This window comes from Babylonia areolata, chromosome 15, assembly GCF_041734735.1.
Source record: "Babylonia areolata isolate BAREFJ2019XMU chromosome 15, ASM4173473v1, whole genome shotgun sequence".
NCBI classification, from domain to species: Eukaryota; Metazoa; Mollusca; class Gastropoda; order Neogastropoda; family Buccinidae; genus Babylonia; species Babylonia areolata.
The window spans coordinates 622,648-649,799 of NC_134890.1; the positions used below are offsets into that span (position 1 = coordinate 622,648).

The window sequence follows — 27,152 nt, forward strand, 5'->3', positions numbered from 1 at the left end:
GTGTGTGAGAGAGAGAGAGAGAGTGTGTGTGTGTGTGAGAGAGAGAGAGAGAGAGTGTGTGTGTGTGTGAGAGAGAGAGAGAGAGAGAAAGAGAGTGTGTGTTGTGGTGTGGTGTGTCAAAATGCATTGTTATAGCCCCCCCCCCCCCAGCCTCCCCCTCACCCCCATTCCCTCCACCCCCCATACAATCATCCTAACGTCTCCTCAAGTCAATACTGTGTGTAGAGAAATCCACAAAAAAAGAAAGGGAGAAAAAAATCAGTTTCTCTCACACGTCACACCACATCTTGTTCTCATGAATATAGGTCTGATTAATTCGGCCTTCAAGGTCAGTCTGCTTGCTGTCAACACACAGTTGCCAAGCTCAAGTTTCGAATGTGTGCGTGATAAAACAAAACAAAACAACAAAAAACACCCACCCCTCCCCCCTCCCCCAGACCATACAGGTCTGTTAGAACTAATCATGCGTAAAATCATACAGATTTTTTTTTTTTCGGTTTCAAATAAGGTGTCAAAACTTACAGATTGGTTCATTATACGTTACACCGCATCTGCTAAAAAAAATCAGATGAAAGAAAATAAGGAGCAGATGGATGACATAACGCTTAAACCCAGCTCGCTGCTCAGGGACAGCCTACTCAAGGTTTTTTTGTTTTTTTGTTTTTTGTTGTTGTTGTTTTTTAATATATAAACCAACCTAAAAGGAAATAGAAAGAACAAACAAAATAAACCAATACGCAAATATACCCACACCAAGATATGATAAAATGAAACAATTTATATTAACTGTTAAAGACACTTCTCAGGCTGTGGACTGCCTCTGGTCATACCAAGGCCCACGCCATAAGTCTTCTCTGTTGTGTTTTGAGTAGATTTCTGATTCGCGGGGCATGTAAATCAAGTGACACACACACACACCGAAATAGAGGAAGGGACATAATCCTCTCACACCAAAGAACTGGGGATGTACTCTTTACTCTCCCATGTTTAACAGATTGTGCCAAAGAAGGACAGTTTGCCGACATTGTTTGTTGTTTATTTTTCCGGTTCGTATTTTCATTATGTTCACTTCGCCCTAGCAAGCGCAATACTGCATACATCGAGCTGAAAGATATATGAGAAAATAAAACCACCTTTGTTCGTTCTTGTAAGTGTTTCTTTTTGTGTGTGTAAAACGGTGTGAGTGAAACTGATCGGCCGAAGTGGAGTGTCATTCGCTCTTCAAAACGCAGCGCGGAACACAAGTTTGCCGACGTCTGCTTCTGGTCTGAGAGGGTTGGTGACAAAAATAGGTTACGAACATTGCTCTTTACAACTAATCGACTTAAGAGACCTATCAAATAAAAGATCACATTCTCTATTTTTAAGTGGGCTAAATTTCCAGATGATATATTTTACTCGATTTGTAAGAAGTGTACGTGGCTCAAAATTTACCTATTTTTCTTGACGCTCTACTGCACTTCCATGCAAAAATAAATGTAGTCAAACCCACCACTGAAAAATTGTTTCTTTCATCTTTAAATGCTTTATAAAACGACCCGAAAGCTTTTAAGGAGCAGCGTCCGTTTAAAGAAAAATTGGAGACCTCGTTTGTTTTTGTTTTTATAGCACTGATCAGCTAGATCTATTTTTAGATCTTATGATTCAATGCCCGGCTTCGCGGAAGTCGCAAAGCTCAACGTAGTTGAAGTTTTGATTCAAATACAGTGGGGAAAAATGGATACCAAGTTTACATTACTTATTTCAGTAAGTTTTTGAATGATAGGTTTCATAATTTCAGTTAATATAATTTTTTTCTGTCGTGAAACAATTTTCTTTCCGACAATGAAAGACAGCAAAGAACTCCATCAAAATAGCAGACGACTTTTTCAGTGAGCAGTTCAATATTGGTCTTGTTCAACTTTGTGATCGCATAACATACTTATCTATTTTCTTTCAACTGTTTTATTTCACACACACACACGCACACACACACACATACACACACACACACACACACACACACACACACACACACACATATATATATATATATATAAATATAAATTATATATACCTGCAGTAAAACGATTCAGTCATTTTATAAAATAAACATTGTGTGTGTGTGCGTGTGTCCCGGCGGTGTGTCACGGTGTGTTTGTGTGTGTGCACTAATATGCATGCATGTGCGTGCGCGTGTGTGCATGTATCTCTGTGTGTGTGTGTGTGTGTGTGTGTGTCAGTGAGTCTGAGCCAAAGAGAGAGAGAGAGAACAGTTCAGAAAGTGCAACGCGCTACGGCTGGTGTCAACGTAGACCGCGTGCACGCTTGTCACGCTTTTCACGATCTTTCAGTTTTGCTTTTCAACGTTGTGAGTTCGTCTTGTGTCAGTGACTGGAGGACTGAATCAGGAGAGACGACATCGCGGCATTTGTGAACAGTTGAAGAAGAAACTCAGTCTGGTTCGTATTCTGAATGAACCTTATTAATGTTTTAACCGAGTTTGTTAAGAAGTTATTTTACCGGCAATTTGTATGCATGTATGAAACGATGTTACCATTAGTAATGTCGCACTTTATCATCCAAAGTTACTGGAGCAGAATTTAGGATGCTCAAGTGTGACTTCACCGCTGCGCCGATGCTGTAAGTTTATAACCCATTTTCAGAGGATTTCGACTCTATATCGTACGTTACTTCAATCTAATTTTGATGCCACCATTTTGATTTTTTCCGTGTTTTTTTTGTTTGTTTTTTGACTCACTTGTGTAAACAAAGTGAGTATGTTTTAACCCGGTGTTCGGTTGTCTGTGTGTGTCTGTGTGTCCGTGGTAAACTTTAACATTGACATTTTCTCTGCAACTACTTTGTCAGTTGACACCAAATTAGGCATAAAAATAGGAAAAATTCAGTTCTTTCCAGTCATCTTGTTTAAAACAGTATTGCACCTCTGGGATGGGCACACACACACACACAAAAAAAGAAGCCTAATTATATGTAAACTGCATTTACTGTTATATTTATATTTTTTGTATTCTCTAAACTTGGCACTTTGATCTGATATTCTGACCCAACAACAAGAGCAGTCATTATCATTTTTGGTTCAAACAGGAACTTCTTTTGCTAAGGATGCAAGTTTTATTTATTTTGCAAACGTTTTGGTGCAGATAGTAAAGAAAGGAAATTACGCTGTAATTATGCAAGGGGACTTAATTTGCTTTAAACTGATCTTTCTCATCTTAAACATTACATTCTGAAATTATACACAATACATAAAAAGCTTGGATTTTTTTTTCAGTGTATCACAAGTGAGTCTTGAAGGCCTTGCCTCTCGTTTGTTTTTTGTTCCACAAGCCATGAAAATGTAACCAATGGGAGCAATTATGTAGGATCCTAAAAATCGAACATTCACTTGCCAACTGGCACCAGGTCATTTGAGAGCTGCTTACAAATTTTCTCTCGTAAGTCGGTGAATAATTTGTCACTTGACATGTCTGACCAGTAGCCTGGTCAAGTGGTGCAGCTGAGAATGTTCTTCTTTTGTGTGCGTGGATAACTGTCAGGATAACGAAGTGCACCCTTCAGAAGTATCAGTAGCGCAAGGAGGCGTCACTGCGCTTGGACAAATCCATATACGCTACACCACATCTGCTGAGCAGATGCCTGAGCAGCATTGAAACCCAATGCGCTTAAGACAATGACAACAAATAAGTAAATAAATGTAACACACACACACGCACGCGCGCGCGCGCGCATAACAGATATGCAACAAACATGCAGTTGCACAGATACGAAAGCACAAGCACATCGTACACGAGCCCCAACACACACACACACACACACACACACACACACACACACACACACACACACACACACACACACCTGCCTCCCAAATTACCCTGCACAGTTTTGTGTCTGTATGTCCACCTGTTTCTGTCTGTCTGTCCTCTTTGTTTCTGTCTGTCCTTTGTTTATGCCTTTCTGTCTGTTTCTGTCTGTATGTCCACCTGTTTCTGCCTGTCTTTTCTCTTTGTTTCTGCCTGTCTGTCCTCTCTGTTTCTGCCTGTCTGTCCTCTGTTTCTGCCTGTCTGTCCTCTGTTTCTGCCTGTCTGTCCTCTGTTTCTGCCTGTCTGTACTCTGTTTCTCCTCTCTGTTTCTGCCTGTCTGTCCTCTGTTTCTGCCTGTCTGTCCTCTGTTTCTGCCTGTCTGTCCTCTCTGTTTCTGCCTGTCTGTACCCTGTTTGTCCTCTGTTTCTGCCTGTCTGTCCTCTGTTTCTGCCTGTCTGTCCTCTGTTTCTGCCTGTCTGTACTGTTTCTCCTCTCTGTTTCTGCCTGTCTGTACTCTCTGTTTCTCCTTCTGTTTCTGCCTGTCTGTCCTCTGTTTCTGCCTGTCTGTACTCTGTTTCTGCCTGTCTGTACCCTGTTTTGTCCTCTGTTTCTGCCTGTCTGTACTCTGTTTCTGCCTGTCTGTCCTCTCTGTTTCTGCCTGTCTGTCCTCTGTTTCTGCCTGTCTGTCCTCTGTTTCTGCCTGTCTGTCCTCTGTTTCTGCCTGTCTGTACCCTGTTTGTCCTCTGTTTCTACCTGCCTGACCTCTTTGTTTCTGTGTCTCTGTCACCTTTCTTTCTGTTCTCTTTGTTTATGCATGTCTGTCCTCTTTGTTTCTGTTTGCCTGTCCTTTGTTTCTACCTGTTTGTCTTTGTTTTAACATGTCTGCCCTCTTTGTTTCTGCCAGTCTGTTTTTTTTTTTTTCTTTAACTCCTTTGATGGGTTAAGTGCATATCACAAGTGAGTCTTGAAGGCCTTGGCTCTCTTGTTGCATATCTTGTTTTGTGAATTCAGTGGTCATCTGTTTTAAATGTTTTTGCTTGTATATTAGGGCCATCCCTTCTCAGACAGCACACACACGAACACACACACACACACACACACACACACACACACACACACACACACCCCTACCTCTCCCCTAACATGATTCATGTTTAAACATTAGATTGATGTTCTTAGTGTTTCTGAACAGTTGGTAACAAATGATGTGGACTTTGCAGCAAAATGGTACATACCTAGTTAGAACTTAATGTGTTGATCATGTTTCATTGTGGGGTGATGTACAGGTGTACCTGATTAACAGTTACTGTGTTGACGCTGTGTGCAGGTGACATACGATGTGGACCTAAACAATTTACGTGGGTGATGTACAGGTGTACCTGATTAACAGTTACTGTGTTGACGCTGTGTGCAGGTGACATACGATGTGGACCTTGGAGCGGAGCATGAAGTTCGTCGTCGCAGTGTGGACCAGCCGCTGCGCATCCACCTGTACTTTGATCACAGTGTGGAATACCTGCCCCCTAACCACTAGTACAACAGAGCAGATCTTCAACATAAGACTCATAATGGAAAAATATCTCCAGCATCAACAGGACCTCTATCATGTCTTTATCGATTTTAAGAAAGCATTCGACAGAGTTTGGCACGCTGCACTGTGGGCAACTATGAACCTCTACAACATCAATGCCAACCTAATCAAAGTCGTACAGAGCCTCTATAAGAATGCAACAAGTGCAGTGTTTCACAACAACAACATAGGCGATTGGTTTCGGACGACAGTCGGTGTGCGCCAGGGCTGCCTGCTCTCCCCTACTCTCTTTAATCTATTTCTTGAGAGAATCATGGAAGAAGCACTAGAAGAACATGAAGGAACAGTGAGCATTGGAGGGCGTACAATCACAAACTTGCGCTTCGCTGATGATATTGACGGATTAGCTGGTCACGAGCAAGAGTTAACAGACTTAGTGAACTGCTTAGAAGAAAAATCAACAAAATTTGGTATGGAAATCAGCGGGGAAAAAACAAAAGTGATGACAAACAGCAACTTCACATCAGAAATCAAAATCAAAGACCAGAAACTTGAAAGTGTTCACAGATTCAAATATTTGGGATCTATCGTGACAGACGAGGGATCAAAACCAGAAATACTGTCAAGAATTGCCCAGACCACAGCCGCAATGACCAAGCTCAAACCCATCCGGAGAAACAGAAAAATCGCCATCAGTTCCAAAATCAGACTGATGCACTCTCTGGTCATGTCAATCTTTTTATATGCATGTGAATCATGGACCCTCACAGCGGACTTAGAGAGAAGAATAAGAGCTGTAGAAATGAGGTGCTTCCGAAGACTCTTAGGCATCTCATACAAAGACCACATCATGAATGAAGAAGTCAAGAGACGCATCCGCAATGAAATCGGGCTCTATACTGACCTTCAAACACTCGCCAGACAACGAAAACTGAAGTGGTTTGGTCATGTCACACGCTCCTCTGGTCTTGCTAAAACAATCTTACAAGGCACAGTGAGGGGAGGAAGAAGAAGAGGCAGACAAAGGAAGAGATGGGAGGACAACATTCGAGAGTGGACAGGCATGGAGCTGAGAGACACCCTGAGAGCGGCCGAGAGACGCGAGGACTGGAGAAAGGTGGTTGACAAAGCTTCAAAGGCGCCCCAAAGGATTCGGAATCTGAGGGATCGGTGACGGTGACGGAACCACTCTAAGCTCATGAAGGTGAGTGGTGATACCTTTGTTGTTCTTTGTACCTGCCCTGACTCCATTCTGACCTCATCAAGGTGAGTGGTGATACCTTTGTTCTTTGTACCTGTCCTGACTCCATTCTGACCTCATCAAGGTGAGTGGTGATACCTTTGTTCTTTGTACCTGTCCTGACTCCATTCTGACCTCATCAAGGTGAGTGGTGATACCTTTGTTCTTTGTACCTGTCCTGACTCCATTCTGACCTCATCAAGGTGAGTGGTGATACCTTTGTTCTTTGTACCTGTCCTGACTCCATTCTCACCTCATCAAGGTGAGTGGTGATACCTTTGTTCTTTGTACCTGTCCTGACTCCATTCTCACCTCATCAAGGTGAGTGGTGATACCTTTGTTCTTTGTACCTGTCCTGACTCCATTCTCACCTCATCAAGGTGAGTGGTGATACCTTTGTTCTTTGTACCTGTCCTGACTCCATTCTGGCCTCATCAAGGTGAGTGGTGATACCTTTGTTCTTTGTACCTGTTCTGACTCCATTCTGGCCTCATCAAGGTGAGTGGTGATACCTTTGTTCTTTGTACCTGTCCTGACTCCATTCTCACCTCATCAAGGTGAGTGGTGATACCTTTGTTCTTTGTACCTGTCCTGACTCCATTCTGACCTCATCAAGGTGAGTGGTGATACCTTTGTTCCTTGTACCTGTCCTGACTCCATTCTGACCTCATCAAGGTGAGTGGTGATACCTTTGTTCTTTGTACCTGTCCTGACTCCATTCTCACCTCATCAAGGTGAGTGGTGATACCTTTGTTCTTTGTACCTGTCCAGACTCTATTCTCACAGCACAGTAGTGCGCGTTCTGCATTGGAAGGCGCCTTATGAATTACGATAATTATTAAAATGATTATGTTATAGTTATTGCACTATGGTATTATAAGGACACGTTTTTTTGTTTGCTTTTTTTTGTACCCGGATTTTCTTGGGTTGACCACCGTTTTATTTTGTATATAAATCACACAATGCCGAATAAATCAATAGCGTTTATGGAATAAATACGACTTTTCACTCACTGATTTTGGGCTTGTTACAATAATATGGAAGGAAAATGTACAAGTCATACAATTAAGTGTACAAAACTTGGAATCTATGTTTTTCTTTGTTTTTGTTTTTTGTTGTTTTTTCACCTTCATTCATACACAATTCTAAGTCTGTCTGTTTCTTCATATATGGACAATCACGTTGCAAAACTTTAGTGTTGGAAGATTGTTTGGTTTGTCTGGGGGGTGGGGAGGGGTTGAGGGGGCCGGGGGGCGGGGGGGTTCATGCTCTGGTGTGCTTTCTGTGATTATAAGGACAGGTTGTGGACTGAAGGAGGGTGGGGGTGTGCAGGCGGAGGTGAAGGAAGCAGTCAAGTTCTGGGAGAAGACACTCAGGGTGCGAGCCACACAGGCCCCCATCAGACTGCGTCGCCAGTGTCTGTCCTCACGGGTCAATTACTCACAGCAACGCGCGTACTGTATCAACCAGTGTGCTCCCGCTTCGGCCACTGTGTGTGGGGAGATCGTCATACCTGAGGAACACTTGGAGGCAAGAACTGTCATTGTGATGTTTGAAGTGTAGAATATATATATACCAGTGTGATTCTGCTACTGTGTGTGTGTGTGAAGGGGGGGGGATTGTCATACCTGAGGAGCACTTGGAGGCAAGAACTGTTACTGTGATGTTTGAAGTGTAGAATAGTCAATACATACACGTAGAATACATGCTAAGAAGCATTCTTGATTTAGCAGAGCCATATAATGCACATGAAGACCAAATGAATCAAATTATTGATGCTTATAGCATCTGTCTTCAGTCAGAGACCAAACTCCAGGCACTTCAGGAACAGTCATTTGCACAACAGGCTGCCTTCCTGGGTGGAGCCGACTGGCAGCTGTCTTTAGGTGCTCATCATTCGTTTCCTGTGTCATTCAGTCAGGCTTCCATCACGAGCGCTGACACACACACACACACACACACACACACATACACGCTGTGCACACACACATGCTGACGCACACATACACGCTGTGTGTGTGTGTGTGTTACAGGGGTGTTAGAAGTGGGACTGTGTGTGTGTAACAGGTATGTTACAAGTAGGACTGTATGTATAACAGGGGACTGTGTGTGTAACAGGGTTGTTACATGTGGGACTGTGTGTGTAACAGGGTTGTTACAAGCAGGACTGTGTGTGTAACAGGGTTGTTACAAGCAGGACTGTGTGTGTAACAGGGTTGTTACAAGCAGGACTGTGTGTATAACAGAGTTGTTACAACTACAAGTGGGACTCTGTGTGTGTAACAGGGTTGTTACAAGCAGGACTGTGTGTGTAACAGGGTTGTTACAAGCAGGACTGTGTGTGTATAACAGAGGTGTTACAACAAGTGGGACTGTGTGTGTAACAGGCTTGTTACAAGTGGGACTCTGTGTGTGTAACAGGGTTGTTACAAGCAGGACTGTGTGTGTGCTTGTTACAAGTGGGACTCGAGGACGGAGAAGTACAGCATGGGGAATGACGCAGGCCCGGGGGTGACAGACTCTGACTTCATCCTATACATCGCCTCCATCCACTCACGGCGCTGCCACACGGGAAGGACTGTGGCCTACGCCGCTCACTGCCAGCAGGAGAGAGCCCTGGACAGGTGAGACAGCCTGGTAGACAGCCCTGGACAGGTGAGACAGCCAGGTAGACAGCCCTAGACAGGTGAGACAGCCAGGTAGACAGCCCTGGACAGGTGAGACAGCCAGGTAGACAGCCCTGGACAGGTGAGACAGCCTGGTGGACAGCCCTGGACAGGTGAGACAGCCAGGTAGACAGCCCTGGACAGGTGAGACAGCCAGGTAGACAGCCCTGGACAGGTGAGACAGCCTGGTAGACAGCCCTGGACAGGTGAGACAGCTTGGTAGACAGCCCTGGACAGGTGAGACAGCCTGGTAGACAGCCCTGGACAGGTGAGACAGCCTGGTAGACAGCCCTGGACAGGTGAGACAGCCAGGTAGACAGCCCTGGACAGGTGAGACAGCCTGGTAGACAGCCCTGGACAGGTGAGACAGCCTGGTAGACAGCCCTGGACAGGTGAGACAGCCAGGTAGACAGCCCTGGACAGGTGAGACAGCCAGGTAGACAGCCCTGGACAGGTGAGACAGCCTGGTGGATAGCCCTGGACAGGTGAAGGTCTGTCAGCCACGTGGTGGTGGTGTGTCCATCGAGATCCATGATGACCATCGTTGTCATCCAGCTGGGGGAGGGTGGTGGTGGGGTGGGGGGAAGGATGCTCATGAATCTATCTGTGAATGCGCAGATGGCTGAATAGTCCAATCTGCGCACGAAATGTTCGCTGACAGTTGGGGCAAAGACAAAGACAGGCATATCATTGTCAGGGAGCTTGTTTGCCCGTGACTTTCTGGCCTGCCTCTTCTGAACAGCTGCAGCAGTCCTGTTGGCCTCGCACAACTTGGCGCCTTTGTGCACAGCAGCGCGCCATTTGTCACGGTCCACTGCAGATTCCTCCCAGGAGTCAGGGTTGATATCAAACGTTTTAAGAGAGACTTTCAGAGTATCTCTGAAGCGCTTCTTCTGACCTCCGTGTGATCTGTTCCCTTGTTGCAGCTCGCCATAGAAGAGCCTTTTTGGCAGCCGATGGTCTGGCATGCGCACCACGTGTCCAGCCCAGCGAAGCTGGGACTGCATCAGGATGGTGAAGATGCTGGGAAGGGTGGCTTTTGCGAGCACCTCTGTGTCTGGGATCCTGTCTTGCCACTTGATGTTCAGTAGCTTCCTGAGGCATGTTGTGTGGAAGTGGTTCAGCTTCTTGGCATGTCGTTGGTACACTGTCCAAGTTTCGCAGGTGTACAGTAGTGTGGGGAGAACTACTGCTCTGTAGACCTTTAGCTTGGTCTCAAGACTAATACCTCTTCTGTTCCAGACATTTGCACTGAGTCTGCCAAAAGTTGCGCTTGCTCTTGCAATCCTGACGTTCACTTCATCGTCGATGGTCGCATTTCGTGACAGTGTGCTGCCAAGGTATGTGAACCGCTCCACCGCGCTGAGTCTCGACCATTGACTGTGATGTTGGGCTCAACGTAGGGTTTCCCTGGGGCTGGCTGATGGAGAACTTCAGTTTTCCTCGTGCTGATGGTAAGGCCGAAGTTCCTGCTGGCAGTGGCAAACTTGTCGACGCTGAGTTGCATGTCAGCTTCAGATCCAGCGTTGAGAGCACAATCATCAGCAAACAAAAAAAATCTCTGATGATGTCTGTCATGACCTTCGTTTTTGCTTGAAGCCTTCTGAGGTTAAACAACTTGCCATCTGTTCAGTACTTTAGGCCGATTCCAACATCGCCATCTCTGAAGGCATCAGTAAGCATTGCAGAGAACATGAGGCTGAACAGCGTTGGAGCCAGGATGCAGCCTTGCTTGACACCATTTGTGACAGCAAAAGGAACAGATGTTTCGCCATTGTCCTGGACTCAAGCCTGCATGCCTTCATGGAATTGGCTGACCAAGGAAATAAATTTCTGAGGGCATCCGTACTTGGCCGTTCTCCTTTGGGGTCTGTCCGCGTTATCTCTGTCCAGGAGAGTCCTTATGTTCCAAGCACCAATGGTGAGGGGAACGATCCTTGTTTTTTTCTTTTCTTTCTTTTTGTTTCGACCGCTGATGTAGGGTCCCCGCCAGCCGCGGTATGCTGGCCAGGGTGATATGGATTAGGCATTTTTTCGGGCACCTTTTCTAGCCCCTTCCTCATGCCAGGGAGGTGAGCAGTGCATTCCTAAAGAGGGCTGCTCAGACGGCTGCCGAGCTCCATCGCTGCTCCTGTCGGTGAAGAACGACCCTATGGCCTGAGCCGCCTGCGTGCAGGTCTGCGGCTGCGACTGCCAGTGTACCCACACCTGTCGTTACGTCACTCACCTGTCACCACAGGACTTGGGGGTGATGAAATGATGAAGGATGAAAGGTCATTTTGGATGACTGATGACTTGCGCGATGAGTTTGTTTAAAGTGAAGAGGAGTTGCACAACGTCGACCTCACTCTCTTGTCCGGGTCCACCAATTTCCAGTGGCAAGACTAAGTCGAGACGACTGGAGGATGAGCACGGATGCAGTGGATGACCAAGATATCCTTTCGGTGTCTCATCTTGCTCTCTGCACTCCACAGTGCGTTGCTGTAACCGCCTTCCTCTCCGTTGAACCGATAGGTTTCTTCCGCAGATTCTGCCGGATCCAGACTTCGCATACATGGGTAGACACACCCCGGGGGCCAACTGCGTGTGGCATGCACACAGCACGGTGGAGCTAGATGGCCGGCGGTGGCTCTCCTGAGCCGACGCCCTTTTATGGGTCTCCATAAGGGTGTCTAGCCACCCGCCTCACCAGTCCCGGAAGGGAGCAGTGGGAGTGCCGGTTTAGTCGCCGGCAACCCGACCCTGAACAGGTTGTACTGGATTACAGGCTACCAGTAGCAGATCTAATTACCTACCTGTCAGGTGAGACAGCCAGGTAGACAGCCCAGGACAGGTGAAGGTCTGTCAGACAGCCAGGTAGACAGCCCTGGACAGGTGAAGGTCTGTCAGCCAGATAGACAGCCCTGGACAGGTGAAGGTCTGTCAGCCAGGTAGACAGCCCTGGACAGGTGAAGGTCTGTCAGACAGGTAGACAGCCCTGGACAGGTGAAGGTCTGTCAGCCAGGTAGACAGCCCTGGACAGGTGAAGGTCTGTCAGACAGACAGGTAGACAGCCCAGGACAGGTGAAGGTCTGTCAGACAGCCAGGTAGACAGCCCTGAACAGGTGAAGGTCTGTCAGCCAGGTAGACAGCCCTGGACAGGTGAAGGTCTGTCAGCCAGGTAGACAGCCCTGGACAGGTGATGGTCTGTCAGACAGACAGGTAGACAGCCCTGGACAGGTGAAGGTCTGTCAGCCAGGTAGACAGCCCTGGACAGGTGAAGGTCTGTCAGACAGGTAGACAGCCCTGGACAGGTGAAGGTCTGTCAGACAGACATGTAGACAGCCCTGGACAGGTGAAGGTCTGTCAGACAGACAGGTAGACAGCCCTGGATAGGTGAAGGTCTGTCAGACAGGTAGACAGCCCTGGACAGGTGAAGGTCTGTCAGACAGGTAGACAGCCCTGGACAGGTGAAGGTCTGTCAGACAGACAGGTAGACAGCCCTGGACAGGTGAAGGTCTGTCAGACAGGTAGACAGCCCTGGACAGGTGAAGGTCTGTCAGACAGACAGGTAGACAGCCCTGGACAGGTGAAGGTCTGTCAGACAGGTAGACAGCCCTGGACAGGTGAAGGTCTGTCAGACACAGGTAGACAGCCCTGGACAGGTGAAGGTCTGTCATACAGGTAGACAGCCCTGGACAGGTGAAGGTCTGTCAGACAGGTAGACAGCCCTGGATAGGTGAAGGTCTGTCAGACATGTAGACAGCCCTGGACAGGTGAAGGTCTGTCAGCCAGGTAGACAGCCCTGGACAGGTGGTCTGTCAGACAGACAGGTAGACAGCCCTGAACAGGTGAAGGTCTGTCAGACAGACAGGTAGACAGCCCTGGACAGGTGAAGGTCTGTCAGACAGGTAGACAGCCCTGGACAGGTGAAGGTCTGTCAGACAGACCGGTAGACAGCCCTGGACAGGTGAAGGTCTGTCAGACATGTAGACAGCCCTGGACAGGTGAAGGTCTGTCAGACAGGTAGACAGCCCTGGACAGGTGAAGGTCTGTCAGACAGACAGGTAGACAGCCCTGGACAGGTGAAGGTCTGTCAGACAGCCAGGTAGACAGCCCTGGACAGGTGAAGGTCTGTCAGACAGACAGGTAGACAGCCCTGGACAGGTGAAGGTCTGTCAGACAGCCAGGTAGACAGCCCTGAAGAGGTGAAGGTCTGTCAGACAGACAGGTAGACAGCCCTGGACAGGTGAAGGTCTGTCAGACAGACAGGTAGACAGCCCTGGACAGGTGAAGGTCTGTCAGACAGGTAGACAGCCCCGGACAGGTGAAGGTCTGTCAGACACAGGTAGACAGCCCTGGACAGGTGAAGGTCTGTCATACAGGTAGACAGCCCTGGACAGGTGAAGGTCTGTCAGACAGGTAGACAGCCCTGGATAGGTGAAGGTCTGTCAGACAGGTAGACAGCCCTGGACAGGTGAAGGTCTGTCAGACAGACAGGTAGACAGCCCTGGACAGGTGAAGGTCTGTCAGACAGGCAGGTAGACAGCCCCGGACAGGTGAAGGTCTGTCAGACAGGTAGACAGCCCTGGACAGGTGAAGGTCTGTCAGACAGACATGTAGACAGCCCTGGACAGGTGAAGGTCTGTCAGACAGACATGTAGACAGCCCTGGACAGGTGAAGGTCTGTCAGACAGACAGGTAGACAGCCCTGGACAGGTGAAGGTCTGTCAGACAGACAGGTAGACAGCCCTGGACAGGTGAAGGTCTGTCAGACAGGTAGACAGCCCTGGACAGGTGAAGGTCTGTCAGACAGACAGGTAGACAGCCCTGGACAGGTGAAGGTCTGTCAGACAGGTAGACAGCCCTGAACAGGTGAAGGTCTGTCAGACAGACAGGTAGACAGCCCTGGACAGGTGAAGGTCTGTCAGACAGGTAGACAGCCCTGGACAGGTGAAGGTCTGTCAGACATGTAGACAGCCCTGGACAGGTGAAGGTCTGTCAGACAGACAGGTAAACAGCCCTGGATAGGTGAAGGTCTGTCAGACAGACAGGTAGACAGCCCTGGACAGGTGAAGGTCTGTCTGACAGACAGGTAGACAGCCCTGGACAGGTGAAGGTCTGTCAGACAGACATGTAGACAGCCCTGGACAGGTGAAGGTCTGTCTGACAGACAGGTAGACAGCCCTGGACAGGTGAAGGTCTGTCAGACAGACAGGTAGACAGCCCTGGACAGGTGAAGGTCTGTCAGACAGACAGGTAGACAGCCCTGGACAGGTGAAGGTCTGTCAGACACAGGTAGACAGCCCTGGACAGGTGAAGGTCTGTCAGACAGGCAGGTAGACAGCCCTGGACAGGTGAAGGTCTGTCAGACAGACAGGTAGACAGCCCTGGACAGGTGAAGGTCTGTCAGACAGGTAGACAGCCCTGGACAGGTGAAGGTCTGTCAGCCAGGTAGACAGCCCTGGATAGGTGAAGGTCTGTCAGACAGACATGTAGACAGCCCTGGACAGGTGAAGGTCTGTCAGACAGGTAGACAGCCCTGGACAGGTGAAGGTCTGTCAGCCAGGTAGACAGCCCTGGATAGGTGAAGGTCTGTCAGACAGACATGTAGACAGCCCTGGACAGGTGAAGGTCTGTCAGACAGGTAGACAGCCCTGGACAGGTGAAGGTCTGTCAGACAGACAGGTAGACAGCCCTGGACAGGTGAAGGTCTGTCAGACAGACAGGTAGACAGCCCTGGACAGGTGAAGGTCTGTCAGACAGGTAGACAGCCCTGGACAGGTGAAGGTCTGTCAGACAGACAGGTAGACAACCCTGGATAGGTGAAGGTCTTGTATTTTGCAGGTGAGACATAGTCAGGTAGTTCTGAATGAAAGATATGGTATGTGTGTTGGTTGTTCATTTCATTTATCATAATCATTATAATCATAATCATGATGATAAAGATTATAAAAAAAAGAAGAAAGAAAAGTATAATGATAATCATAAATGACATTTTTCTTCTTCTGCGTTCACTCGTATGCACACGAGTGGGCTTTTACATGTATGACCGTTTTTACCCCGCCATGTAGGCAGCCATACTCTGTTTTCGGGGGTGTGCATGCTGGGTATGTTCATGTTTCCATAACCCACCGAATGCTGACATGGATTACAGGATCTTTAACATGCGTATTTGATGTTCTGCTTGCATATACACACGAAGGGGGTTCAGGCACTAGCAGGTCTGCACATATGTTGGTTGACCTGGGAGATCGTAAAAATCTCCACCCTTTACCCACCAGGCGCCGTCACCGTGATTCGAACCCGGGACCCTCAGATTGACAGTCCAACGCTTTAACCACTCGGCTATTGCGCCCGTCATAAATGACATTTATATAGGGCGTTTCTCCAGAAATACAGCCCAAAGCGCTTTACGTTTCGTTCCCCCACTCACCACCTCCCCTATCAATTCTCACCACCACCACCACCATCATCATCATCATCATCATCCCCACCACCACCACAACCACCACCATCATCATCATCATCATCATCATCCTCACCACCACCACCACCACCATCATCCTCACCACCACCACCATCATCATCATCACCACCACCATCATCATCACCACCACCACCATCATCCTCACCATCACCATCATCATCCTCACCACCACCATCACCATCATCCTCACCACCACCACCATCATCATCATCATCATTATCATCCTCACCACCACCATCACCATCATCCTCACCACCACCACCATCATCATCATCATCATCACCACCACCATCACCATCATCCTCACCACCACCACCATCATCATCATCATCACCATCACCATCATCCTCACCACCACCACCATCATCATCACCATCACCATCATCACCACCATCACCATCATCCTCACCACCACCATCATCATCCTCACCACCACCACCACCACCACCACCATCATCATCACCACCACCATCATCATCATCACCACCACCATCACCAGCATCCTCACCACCACCACCATCATCACCACCACCACCATCATCCTCACCATCACCATCATCCTCACCACCATCATCATCCTCACCACCACCATCATCCTCACCACCATCATCATCCTCACCACCATCATTATCCTCACCACCACCACCACCACCATCATCATCCTCACCACCACCATCATCATCACCATCACCATCATCCTCACCACCATCATCATCCTCACCATCACCATCATCATCCTCCTCACCACCACCACCATCATCATCCTCACCACCACCACCACCATCATCCTCACCACCACCACCACCATCACCGTCCTCCTCACCACCACCACCATCATCCTCACCACCACCACCACCATCATCCTCCTCACCATCACCACCATCACCACCTTCATCCTCACCACCACCATCATCATCCTCACCACCACCACCACCACCATCATCATCATCCTCACCACCACCACCATCATCATCCTCACCACCACCACCACCACCACCATCATCATCATCATCCTCACCACCACCACCATCATCCTCACCACCACCACCATCATCATCCTCACCACCACCACCATCATCATCATCATCATCCTCACCACCACCACCATCATCCTCACCACCACCACCATCATCATCCTCACCACCACCGCCATCATCATCCTCACCATCACCATCATCCTCACCACCACCACCACCACCATCATCCTCACCACCACCATCATCCTCACCACCACCACCACCACCATCATCATCATCATTATCATCCTCACCACCACCATCCTCACCACCACCACCACCATCATCCTCACCACCACCACCATCATCATCCTCACCACCACCACCACCACCATCCTCACCACCACCACCATCATCCTCACCACCACCATCCTCACCACCACCACCACCATCATCACCACCACCACCACCATCCTCACCACCACCACCACCATCCTCACCACCAGCATCATCACCACCACCACCAGCATGATCACCACCACCACCACCATCCTCACCACCACCACCACCATCCTCACCACCACCACCACCACCATCCACACCACCACCATCATCCTCACCACCACCACCACCACCATCGTCATCCTCACCACCACCACCACCGTCATCCTCACCACCACCACCACCACCATCATCCCCACCACCACCACCATCATCACCACCACCACCACCACCACCATCATCATCATCATCACCACCATCATCATCATCATCATCACCACCATCATCATCATCATCATCACCACCACCACCACCACCATCATCATCACCACCACCACCATCATCACCACCACCACCACCACCACCACCATCATCATCATCATCATCATCACCATCAGCATCATCATCATCATCATCATCACCACCACCACCACCACCACCACCACCACCATCATCATCATCATCATCATCATCATCATCATCATCATCATCATCATCATCACCACCACCACCACCACCACCACCACCACCACCACCACCATCCTCACCACCACCACCACCATCCTCACCACCACCACCATCATCCTCACCACCACCACCACCATCCTCACCACCACCACCACCATCCTCACCACCACCACCATCATCCTCACCACCATCCTCACCACCACCACCACCACCACCACCATCATCCTCACCACCACCACCACCATCATCCTCACCACCACCACCACCACCACCATCCTCACCACCACCACCACCACCATCATCCTCAACACCACCACCACCATCATCATCATCCTCGCCACCACCACCATCATCCTCGCCACCACCACCATCATCATCCTCACCACCACCATCATCATCCTCACCACCACCACCACCACCATCATCCTCACCACCACCACCACCACCATCCTCCTCATCCTCACCACCACCATCATCATCCTCACCACCACCATCATCATCCTCACCACCACCACCACCACCATCATCATCCTCACCACCACCACCACCATCATCACCACCACCACCACCACCATCACCATCCTCACCACCACCACCACCACCATCATCATCCTCACCACCACCACCATCATCATCCTCACCACCACCATCACCATCCTCACCACCCTCACCACCACCACCATCATCATCCTCACCACCACCACCACCACCATCCTCACCATCATCATCCTCACCACCACCATCATCATCCTCACCACCATCTTCACCACCACCACCATCATCATCCTCACCACCACCACCACCACCATCATCATCCTCACCACCACCACCACCACCATCATCATCCTCACCACCACCACCACCACCATCCTCACCACCACCACCATCATCCTCACCACCACCACCATCATCCTCACCACCACCACAACCACCACCACCATCCTCACCACCACCACCACCATCATCCTCACCACCACCACCATCCTCACCACCACCACCACCATCATCCTCACCACCACCACCATCCTCACCACCACCACCATCATCATCCTCACCACCACCACCACCACCATCATCATCCTCACCACCACCACAACCACCACCACCACCACCACCATCATCATCCTCACCACCACCACCACCATCCTCACCACCACCACCACCATCATCATCCTCACCACCACCACCACCATCATCCTCACCACCACCACCACCATCCTCACCACCACCACCACCATCATCCTCACCACCACCACCACCACCATCATCCTCACCACCACCACCATCATCACCACCACCACCACCACCATCATCCTCACCACCACCACCACCACCATCATCCTCACCACCACCATCATCATCCTCATCATCACCACCACCACCACCATCCTCACCACCACCACCACCACCATCATCCTCACCACCATCATCACCATCCTCACCACCACCACCATCATCCTCACCACCACCACCATCATCATCCTCACCACCACCACCACCACCATCCTCACCACCACCACCATCCTCACCACCACCACCACCACCACCACCATCCTCACCACCACCACCATCATCATCCTCACCACCACCACCACCACCATCATCATCCTCACCACCACCATCACCATCCTCACCACCACCACCACCACCATCATCATCCTCACCACCACCACCACCACCATCCTCACCACCACCACCACCACCATCATCCTCACCACCACCATCATCCTCACCACCACCATCACCATCCTCACCACCACCACCACCACCATCATCATCCTCACCACCACCACCATCACCACCACCACTATCATCATCATCACCACCACCACCACCACCACCACCACCATCCTCACCACCACCACCACCACCATCCTCCTCACCACCACCACCACCACCACCACCATCATCACCACCACCACCACCATCATCCTCACCACCACCACCATCCTCACCACCACCACCACCATCATCCTCACCACCACCACAACCACCACCACCACCACCACCATCATCATCCTCACCACCACCACCACCACCACCATCATCATCCTCACCACCACCACCACCATCCTCACCACCACCACCACCACCACCATCATCCTCACCACCACCACTACCACCACCACCACCACCACCATCATCCTCACCACCACCACCATCATCCTCACCACCACTACCACCACCACTACCACCACCATCATCATCATCCTCACCACCACCATCATCCTCACCACCACCACCACCACCACCATCATCCTCACTACCACCACCACCATCATCCTCACCACCACCACTGCCACTACCACCACCACCACCATCATCATCCTCACCACCACCACCACCACCATCATCATCCTCACCACCACCACCACCATCACCATCATCATCCTCACCACCATCACCATCATCATCCTCACCACCACCACCACCACCATCATCATCCTCACCACCACCATCATCATCCTCACCTCCACCACCATCACCATCATCATCCTCACCACCACCACCACCACCATCATCATCCTCACCACCACCACCACCACCATCATCATCCTCACCACCACCACCACCATCATCCTCACCACCACCACCATCACCATCCTCACCACCATCCTCACCACCACCACCACCACCACCACCACCACCACCACCACCACCATCATCATCCTCACCACCACCACCACCATCATCCTCACCACCACCACAACCACCACCACCATCATCACCACCACCACCATCACCACCACCACCACCACCACCACCACCACCACCATCATCCTCACCACCACCACCATCATCATCCTCACCACCACCATCATCATCATCCTCACCACCACCACCACCATCATCCTCACCACCACCACCACCATCATCACCACCACCACCATCATCCTCACCACCACCACCATCATCCTCACCACCACCACCATCATCCTCACCACTACCACCACTACCACCACCATCATCCTCACCACCACCACTGCCACTACCACCACCATCATCATCCTCACCACTACCATCACCATCATCATCCTCACTACCACCACCACCACCATCATCCTCACCACTACCACCACCATCACCATCATCATCCTCACCACCACCACCACCACCACCATCAATTCTCACCACAACCACCACCCCACATGGAAGCTGGTGCCAGAAAACACTCACACAACTGACCATTGGAAACCACCCACCCGTGATGCCCTCCAGAAAACACCCCTACAACACACACTCAGGCATGCACACACGCACGGACACAAGCCAGCACCCTGCCATATGCACACCGCAAACAGCCTCTCCACAACGAAACATGCACCCAAAACCAGATCACACCAAGTTCAGGACAACAAAAAAACACCAAAACAACCTGCTGTTACTGCTGATGGAAAAATGTTTTCAGAGCAGACTTAAAAGATTTCAGGGAGACAGAATGACGCCAATTTTCTGGTAGTTTGTTCCACAGTGATGTAGCCTGGAAAGAAAAAGATCTTTGACCCTATATGTCTATATGAATACAATATCTATGATAATAATTAATGTGTGTGTGTGTGTCTCTGTATCTATCTATAGATATAGATATATAGGTATGTATAGATATATATATATATAGAGAGAGAGAGAGAGATGTGCAGAGATATATGGAGATACATCAGTGTGTATATGTATAGATCTAAATGTGTTTATCTACATACATGTGTGTGTGTGTGTATTATCTAAATATACATGTGTGCGTATCTACATTGTGTGTGTGTGTGTATTATCTGAATATACATGTGTGCGTGTCTACATTGATTGTGTGTGTGTATTATCTAAATATACATGTGTGTGTATCTACATTGTGTGTGTGTGTGTGTATTATCTAAATATACATGTGTGCGTATCTACATTGTGTGTGTGTGTGTGCGTATCTACATTGTGTGTGTGTGTGTGTGCGTATCTACATTGATTGTGTGTGTGTGTGTGTATTATCTAAATATACATGTGTGCGTATCTACATTGTGTGTGTGTGTGTATTATCTGAATATACATGTGTGCGTGTCTACATTGATTGTGTGTGTGTGTGTGTATTATCTGAATATACATGTGTGTGTATCTACATTGTGTGTGTGTGTGTATTATCTGAATATACATGTGTATCTACATTGTGTGTGTGTGTGTATTATCTGAATATACATGTGTGCGTGTCTACATTTGTGTGTGTGTGTGTATTATCTGAATATACATGTGTGTGTATCTACATTGTGTGTGTGTGTGTGTGTGAGACAGACCAGTGGCGGGGTACTTCAGCATCTGTCCCCACTCCATCTCGGACAGCTGGCAGGAGAGACAGCAGCTGCGCTCCACCATGAAACACGAGATCCTGCATGCCTTGGTTCGAGTCTCTCTCTCTCCTCCGTACCCCTGTCTGTCTCTTTGTATCTGTCGCAACAGATTTCTCGGTGTCAAATTCCAGCTGCTCTCCCCAGGGAGAACGCATGGCTACAGTTGCAGTGCAGTTCTGTTCTTGTTCTTGCTCCAACTGTATTTGTGTTGCATTGTGTTGTGTTATATTCATGTTGTATTGTATTGTGTCATTTTATGTCACAACAGATTTCTCTGTGTCAAATTCAGGCTGCTCTCCCCAGGGAGAACGCAGGGCTACAGTCGCAGTGCCTTTCTGTTCTGTGTCTTACTCCAAGTGTATTTGTGTTGGGTTTTGTTGTATCGTATTGTATTGCTTTTTGGCACAACAGGTGTTTTGTTGTATCGTATTGTATTGCTTTTTGGCACAACAGGTGTTGTATTGTATTGCTTTTTGGCACAACAGGTGTTTTGTATTGCTTTTTGGCACAGCAGGTATCTCTGTATGAAATTCAGGCTGCTGTCCCTAGGGGGAGCATGTCTACGGTTTTTCCCCTGTCTCCAAGTGTACTTGTTTTACTATCAGAGTGGACATTTTTCGACAATACTTTGCCAGGGACAACTCTTTTGTTGCCATGGGTTCTTTGATGTGTGCTAAGTACATGCTGCACAGGGGAGCTTGGTTTATTATCTCATCCGACTCCTGAACACCCAGACTACCACTCAAGGTGGAGTAGAGGGGGGAGTAAAACAAAAATTTAATTACACATACTTAACCGTGACCCAACTAGTGCAGACTCCGGCAGGGGTCTGACATTCCTGTCCTGTGCAAACTACTATCCGCCTATGCGGAGAAAATGAAAGTACTACGGCCGATAACTTCCTGGAAGTAGGTAACCTCCCCTTTGTCCCCCTGGCTAGCGCCCTCTTTTTCCGGCAGCCATCTCGACACCTGTTCCTGTGCACTTCATACGGCTAAGTTTTTTTCACATTTTCTATCTATCGATTGTTTGGCTTTTCTGTTTTGTGTCCAGTTATGTCTTCAAACAGGTCGCAAAATTATGTGGCTCGATTGGGAGATCGGGCTAAAATTAAGGCACGATGGCAATCGATTTGCGATCACTCTAGGCCCTCTACCTCTGCCTCTCTCAACAACGCCAACCGCACGCCACCTCCACTTCCTCCGCTAATTGTGGTGTGTGAATGGAACTGGAACCTGGAGAAACGTGGCTTCCTCGTCAGGCACTTTACCACTGGGCCACTGCAGCTCTCTTTGTGTCTTTCACTTCGTCAGTTGTGTGATGACTTGTTTGCAGCTTTTCACAGTCCTCGTTCGTGGAATGATGGAGCTGTTTTTGATTCAGTGCCATCTCACTGACCTGGACATACCCGCATGCATTCAGGCAGACAGATGCAGGCACACACGCATGCACACGTGCACACACACACACACACACACACATATCCACGCACACACACACACACACACACGCACGCGCACACACACACACACACACACATACATATATATTCACACATATATTCACACATACACACACATATCCACACACACACACACACACACACATATATTCACACATACACACACACACACACACACACACACACATATATATATATATATATATACACTCACACTCATATATACATTCACACTCACACTGATACATAAAACTGTCTCTGTATTACTTTTGGAGGGATTTACAGCAGGCCTTTACATCTTTTACAGAGAGTGTCAACTGTCTCAATGTTATGTTGCAGGGCTTTATGCCTTTTACAGAGTGTCAACTGTCTGTGTTACAGGGCTTTACAGCAGGCCTTTACATCTTTTACAGAGAGTGTCAACTGTCTCAATGTTATGTTGCAGGGTTTTACAGCAGGGCTTTACGCCTTTTACAGAGACTCTGATGGCAATCCATTGACAAAGAGGAGTCAATTGACAGGGAAGCCAGTCAAATTTGACGGAAAGTAAGCGTTCTTTGGTAAAGATTCCCTGGTTAACTCTCTCCATACGAACAGCGAAAGAGACGAAGTGAACAGCATTTCACCCCAGTTACCATCATCAAAATATTGCAAGCGGAAGGCTCTTGTACTGAAGAGGTGAATGTTGACAAAGAATACCACAGTTCTGACGACAGAAGCTAAAGGTTGGGTCATTGAGACACCCACTGGACATCCGAGGGGCCCGTGTAAAGGAGAAGAGAGGACTGGCCGTACTGAGTGAGTTAAAATAGAACATGTCACTTATAAAAACATGTCATGCCAGATTTACTGGAAAAAAAAAGAATTACATTCAGTTTGTTATAAAAATTTCTTGCCTTAAAAAACTCATTATATAATAGTAAAAAGGTGTTGAAAGAATTCCACTTTTTGCATTATCATATGTGTGTTTATGTGTATATCTGTGTATGCATGAGATTCTATTCATGTACATGAATGTGCATATTCCCAGCCTGTCAGTTTTGCTTAGTCAGTGTCAGTATATATGTCACGAAGACAAAATTCTCATGCTTTTTCCACTTTACCTATTTGCATATATTTGATTATTTACAGTTGATTTTTTGATGTCTAGTGTAGAAGAATATGATGTTTTACATAGTTTGACATCTTTCCACGTTTCTGTCTGTCTGTCTGTCTGTCTTTCCCCCCTCTTTCTGTTTCTCTGTCTGTGTATATGTGAACATGTGTGTTGTGATTTCCTTCTTTTTCTTTCTTTCTTTCCTTTTTTCTTGTCAGTTATTGCAACATATGTATGCATGCTAGTGCCTGAACCTCCTTCGTGTGTATACGCATGCAGAAGATCAGATATGCATGTTAAAGTCCATGTCAGTGTTTGTATTTGTATTTGTATTTCTTTTTATCACAACAGATTTCTCTGTGTGAAATTCGGGCTGCTCTCCCCAGGGAGAGCGCGTCGCTATACTACAGCGCCACCCTTTTTTTTTGGTATTTTTTCCTGCGTGTTGTTTTGTTTTTCCTATGGAAGTGGATTTTTCTACAGAATTTTGCCAGGGACAACCCTTTTGTTGCCGTGGGTTCTTTTACATGCGCTAAGTGCATGCTGCACACGGGACCTCGGTTTATCGTCTCATCCGAATGACTAGCGTCCAGACCACCACTCAAGGTCTAGTGGAGGGGGAGAAAATATCGGCGGCTGAGCCGTGATTCGAACCAGCGCGCTCAGATTCGCTCTCGCTTCCTAGGCGGACGCGTTACCTCTAGGCCATCACTCCACTTCTTGCCTTAAAAGTGTTTGATAAGTTGTGGAAACAAGAAAATAATCAGCATGCAAACCCCCCCGAAAACGGAGTGTGGCTGCCTAAATGGTGGTGTAAGAATGTTCATATACACATAAAAGCCCACTCAGACATACGAGTGACTGTGGGAGCTGCAGCCTCTGTACGCAGAAGAATAAAGGGGACTTCACTCAGATATGCCAACTGTTAGGATTTCGGTGTATTTTGTTACGCTTGATCTCCGTTTGTTCTGACGTTACTCCAACATCGAAATTGTTCCGACGTGTTCATTTTCAGACTGCTTAGCAAGGTCACATGATTTCCTGTTGTAACATTACCCAGACACTCAAGACTTATCAATCACAAGGCCAGGTTAGTCACTACTAACCTTGATCTCACGTGGCGATGCTCGGCTACTTGCATGCGTGTTTACATTGAAACATTGAGTTGACCAATCAGCTTAATCGTTTGCCCCGAACAAGAAAGAACGCAGCTGAATCAAGTTGCGTCTCGGGTCAAACAGCGTTTGTGCCTGTTTGCTGGTGTGGCTCAGGCTGTGAGTGTTCCTACCAAATTCAGAATGTTCCGGCCAACTTTCCTGATTGTTCCTGCAAAGACTTGACCGGGGTTGGCGTCTGTGTGCACTGTGTTTCAGACGAGCCATGTACATGTGGAGCGACAAGACGGTGAAGCAGTTCACACGCGCTGACTGGTCCGTGTACACCGGCCCCACACGGAAAGTCATCAGCATGGTGGTCACCCCCAAAGTCAAGGTCAGTCTCACATCATCTGGTTTGAACAGGTTAAAGACCCCATAGCCTAACGTGGTGGTCACCCCCAAAGTCAGGGTCAGTCTCACATCATCTGGGTTGAACAGGTTAAAGACCCCATAGCCTAACGTGGTGGTCACCCCCCAGAGTCAAGGTCAGTCTCACCTCATCTGGGTTGAACAGGTTAAAGACCCCATAGCAACGTGGTGGTCACCCCAAAAGTCAAGGTCAGTCTCACCTCATCGGGGTTGAACAGGTTAGAGATCCCATAGCCTAACGTGGTGGTCACCCCCAAAGTCAAGGTCAGTCTCACATCATTTGGGTTGAACAGGTTAAAGACCCCATAGCCAAAAGTCAAGGTCAGTCCAATGCCTGATTATCAATGTTTCAGAGAGAAGTACGAGAGCACTTTGGCTGCCCCACACTGGGGGACACACGTACCTGAATGCAGTTGTCATTGTTTCAGAGAGAAGTACGAGAGCACTTTGGCTGCCCCACACTGGGGGACACACGTACCTGAATGCAATTGTCATTGTTTCAGAGAGAAGTACGAGAGCACTTTGGCTGCCCCACACTAGGGGACACGCGTACCTGAATGCAGTTGTCATTGTTTCAGAGAGAAGTACGAGAGCACTTTGGCTGCCCCACACTGGGGGACACACGTACCTGAATGCAGTTGTCATTGTTTCAGAGAGAAGTACGAGAGCACTTTGGCTGCCTCCACACTGGAAGGGGCGGAGCTAGAGGACCAGGGCGTTGACGGCACTGCCATCACTCACTGGGAAAAACGCATATTCGAGGTCAGTTTCAGTTTCAGTAGCTCAAGGAGGCGTCACTGCGTTCAGACAAATCCATATATGCTACACCACATCTGCCAAGCAGATGCCTGGCCAGCAGTGTAACAACGCGATTAGTCAGGCCTTGAGGAAAAAAGAAAATAAAAAAAAGGTGAATAAATAATAGATAAGCTTACACAAATAAATAAATAGATAATAAATAACTATAATGTTTAAAAAAAAAAAAAAAAAAAGTAGTAGTAAGAATAATAATAATAAAACTTAATAACAATAATAAATAAATAAATAAATAACAATAGTCAGAGGTCACACGGTTTGGAATTACTGTTAAATAAAAAAAA

General features: G+C 48.3%; 1 pseudogene; it reads left to right on the top strand.

Annotated features, from left to right (window-relative positions):
- The first annotated feature begins 295 nt into the window (after positions 1-295).
- The window catches only part of LOC143290084 (leishmanolysin-like peptidase), a 44,294-nt pseudogene continuing 17,437 nt past the window's right edge, over positions 296-27,152 (top strand).